At 46.1% G+C, this 4,198-nt stretch overlaps 1 long non-coding RNA gene across 1 annotated transcript in view; it reads left to right on the top strand.

Annotated features, from left to right (window-relative positions):
* The window catches only part of LOC111728721, a 15,216-nt gene that overhangs the window by 2,017 nt on the left and 9,001 nt on the right, over positions 1–4,198 (top strand). The window contains exon 2 of the long non-coding RNA XR_002775935.1: positions 1,445–1,447. This is a non-coding gene — a long non-coding RNA (uncharacterized LOC111728721). The remainder of the gene's footprint in view (positions 1–1,444; positions 1,448–4,198) is intronic.

The following is a 4,198-nucleotide window of genomic DNA, read 5'->3' on the forward strand; positions in this document are numbered from 1 at the left end:
AAAAAAAAAAAAAAATACGGGTACATGATCTCTGTAGCCCTTGCAGCCCTGAGCCCAGGCAGCAGACCGGCTAGGAGGTGTCCTCGCCCACTTGAGCCACTTTTCTGTGACAGAAGCTTCTTTTACACTGAAGGGGAGGCATGGAATTAGTAGCACAAAATGAGAGACGGTATAGAAACTGAAACCTGATCTTGGAAGCTCATCCTAGTACCTAGTACAAGCCGTGTAGGGGAAACTTCAGAAAGTTTGTCATTTAGCTGAGACCTTCCAGCTGGGAGGGCGACAGAAACCCTGTGACTTGTCATCCAAAGCCCTAGGGTCTTGTGAATATTAACTGACATCTGAAAATTTCCTTACTTTCCGTTTTTTTGAAAAAGAGTCTCACTTTGTCACCATGGGCAGAGTGCCATAGACCCATAGCTCACAGCAACCTCAAACTCCTGTGTTTAAGCAATCCTCCTGCCTCAGCCTCCTGAGTAGCTGGGACTACAGGCACTCACCAAAACACCTGGCTAATTCTTCCATTTTTTTAATTATTATTTTTATTGTGGGGGATTCATTGAGGGCACAACTGATTGCATTTGTTACGTAAAGTCCCTCTTACAACTGTGTCTTACCCCCATAATTTTTCCATTTTATTATTTTTTTAAATTAAATTATAGCTATATGCATTAATGCAATCACAGGGTACAATATGGTGTTTTCCCCATTTTTAGTAGGGATAGAGTCTGGCTCTTTTTCTCAGTCTGGTCTTGAACTCCTAAGCTTAAGTGAGCCTTCCACCTTGGCCTCCCAGAGTGCTAGGATTACAGGTGTGAGCCACTGCGCCCGGCCAACATCTGAAAATTTCTAATGGAAATTAGAAGAGGTCCCAAACAAACAGGCAAACAAACAGGAAAACATGGATTGTAGAAAATGTGCCCTACCTAAAACCCTAGGGTTTTCTTTTTAAAAATTTTTTTTGTATGTAGATGAGGCCTATCCTAGATATTCTAGGAATGAGCCAGTGTGCGTTGTTTAGCATTCAGCCCCAGAGACCCAAGTCTGTGGGAAATAATTTCCCTTTGCTCAAACCTTATCCCATAATGTGCCTGAGTTAAGGACATTAGGACAACCCAGAACATTAGGCGGGCAAAAGGCATTAATAGGGCTCCACCTGCCTTCAATTTTCATTCCCTCCCACCGGGAGACAGCAGCATTGACTCATCCACCCATCGCTCCCACTGACTGTGTGATAATCATTCACAAGGAGGAGCTTTTGCTGCATTCAACCAGCGTCCAGAGGGAACTTTTTCTAAAAGTGGGGATCTGTCCTATCTCCCCCACTGCCCACCCTATGCCTGTATAGGGGGTCAAATCCCAGGAGATGGTGGGTGGACTCTGAACAAATGCAGGCATACCTGTCATGACCTAAGCCCAAATCCTATCAATTCCCCCTTCTGAGCAGGTTTTGATATGCCCAGGCCCTGCTGCCCAGAACGCTGTTCCCGCTTCTAATCCTGTGTTTACAGAAACAGCCCAGTTTTCTCCTTGTCCCACAGCCTTGGAACTTGGTTTAAGGGGAGGGAGTGAACAAGCCTTCTCAGCTGACAAAGCTTTTGCTATCTGAACATTGCAACAGCAAAAACAAACGGCCTAATCTTTTACTCAGATAGGCAGGGCCAGAGCTGAGCCAAAGAATCCTGTTTGTCATAGAATGATAGAATATGCTAGAACCAGGAGATACCTTGAGATCATCTGACCCACAGTGCAGAGATGAGGAAACTATGACCCAGAAAGATAAAATACCTCGCCAAAGATGCCGCAGACAGTAGTAATAACACTGGTCGCTCCAACTTATTTCAAGCATCTGTTGTGTTACCTACTCTTGGGCAAAGATGTTATCTGCATATGCCTCCCCACACCCACCTTTCAGGACGGACACTATAATCTCTGATTTACAGGAAATACATGGGAGCCCAGAGAAGCCAGGTGGCTTGTCCAGCCCCTTCCCTCTCCCCAGCTGAGCACAGAGCCTCTTTCCAACACACTCTTGGCCACCACTCTCCAAAGTAAGACTCTGTTTCAGTGGGATGTCAGAATGCTGGATTTTCATATCTAAAACATGAGTGGCAGGTTGCAACTGCTGTTTCGTAAGTGGCCGGTACAACAGTGGGGAAAATACCAACCACCTGGCCTCCCCAGGGGAAAGGATTATACCTCTCAGCTCATCTTTCCACAGCCCTCTCCAAAAAGGCTGCGAAATGCTGACAAACGGGTCGAAGTGGGGTCAGGTGCCAGCCCAGGGCATTTACTTCCTGATTCGCTGCAGCCCTGGCACTTACCATGGGGAGGTAGAAAAGCCAAGAGGATGTTGGCTTTCTCAGGCTGCGGCGGCTCTGGAGGGGCCCAGCCGGCTGGCGTCTCTTCTCCCTTCCCTCTCGCAGGGACCTGGTGTCTTTTCCTTCACATCCCCAGGGTCTTTTGCCCCAGTTCTCCCTTCCTCTGACCCATAAAGACCTGTCCCATGAGCCATGTCTTGGGGGCCTGACAAGCTGATCCATAGGACACGCTCCGGGGAAACTCTTGCTCCCTTTAAGTAACACAGCTGAAATTGACAGGGTAGAATTGTTCAGTTTCCGAGCAGTCAGTCAGGGATACAGTGGAAGGCCTTGGTGGGGACACAGGCTCAGACTGACTCACTCAAGACTAGGGTCCCCACAAGTCTGATCCTCTGCTTCCCTTCTCCCAAGTCCCCAGGGGCAAGGTTTCCAACGTTCTGCCTGTGCAAAGCCTATAATGAGGGGAACGCATTTGCATCCGTTTCCCCACACAGGCGATCCAGCTAATGGGACTGGGGACATGGTAACACCCAGTTCCACCCCGGGTCATTCCTCATTGTCTTTCCATGTACACAGAAAAATTTAAATTCTGCTTAAAAGTTGTGCAAACTAATATTAGACTGGCATGTTGGAACACTTCCTGTTTATCAGACTCCACATTAGGCTCCAATCTTTATCACCACTTTCAGAGATCAATATTATCATCCCATTTTATTGATGAAAAAAACTGAGATTTGGTGAGTGGTTCAGATTTCCATAAGAAGTCAGTCTGAGAAAGGTTTGTCTGACCTCGTGGTCCTTACTCTTCCATTTATGCAAGGACACATCCTTGTAGTGTAAAGGATGCCTCTCAGAGCCCAGGCTGGAGCTGGCTTGCGCTGGCTCATGAGAGCTGATTGCTTAATTTTCAGGGATGTGGCATGCCAATTGTTAAACACAGGTAGTATTAAAAATCAAACTTGAAATATAAATTTAAATGAAATAAATTATATTAAAAACAAAAGCAATACATACTTAAAACTCACCCCCATTATCTGTGTTCTTAAGGTTATTCACATCTATTGTATCCGTGTGCTAGAAACACTATTTAACGCTAGGCTCAGTATTGCACATCTCTCCCCAAGTTTGTGTTCAGAGCTGGCACTTTGGTAGTTTGCAAGCAGCGGTGAGGAAGGGTGGGTAGTATTTGTACAACAGAAATTAACAAATGGAACAATCAGCCCGGCGGGGTGGCTCACGCCCCTAATCCTAGCACTCTGGGAGGCCACACAGGAGGATCGCCTCAGTGCAGGAGTTCAGAGACCAGCCTGAGCAAGAGCAAGATCCTGTCTCTACTGAAAATAGAAAAACTAGCCAGGCGTTGTGGCAGGCGCCTGTAGTTCAGCTACTTGGGGACTGAGGCAAGAAGATCGCTTGAGCCCAAGAGTTTGAGGTTGCTGTGAGCTATGATGATGCCAGGGCACTCTACCCAGGGTAACAAAGTGAGACTATGTCTCAAAAAAAAAAGATAAACAGTATGATCATTTTTTTTTTCTTTCTGTAGTACCAGCAGTTAAACATCAGTTAACAACTACTGGTAAACCACTGCTCTAGTCCAGAACCTTCTGGGGTGTCCAACTTTTTTCTTTTCTCCCACACATTGGAAGAATAAAAGAATAAAAGGGTCACATATTAAATACACAAACACTAATGAAAGCAAAAAGTGTCCTATGCATACTTTTTGTGGTATCCCACATCACAGATAAGCTAAAAAGAAAAAAGTGTCCTCAAGAAATCAGCATGCAGGCTCGGCGCCTATAGCTCACCAGTTAGGGCACCAGCCACATACACCAAGGCAGGTGGGTTTGAACCCAGCCTGGGCCAGCTAAACAACAATG

This window comes from Otolemur garnettii, unplaced genomic scaffold, assembly GCF_000181295.1.
Source record: "Otolemur garnettii isolate 467f Iridium unplaced genomic scaffold, OtoGar3 scaffold00181, whole genome shotgun sequence".
In the NCBI taxonomy this organism is placed as follows: Eukaryota; Metazoa; Chordata; class Mammalia; order Primates; family Galagidae; genus Otolemur; species Otolemur garnettii.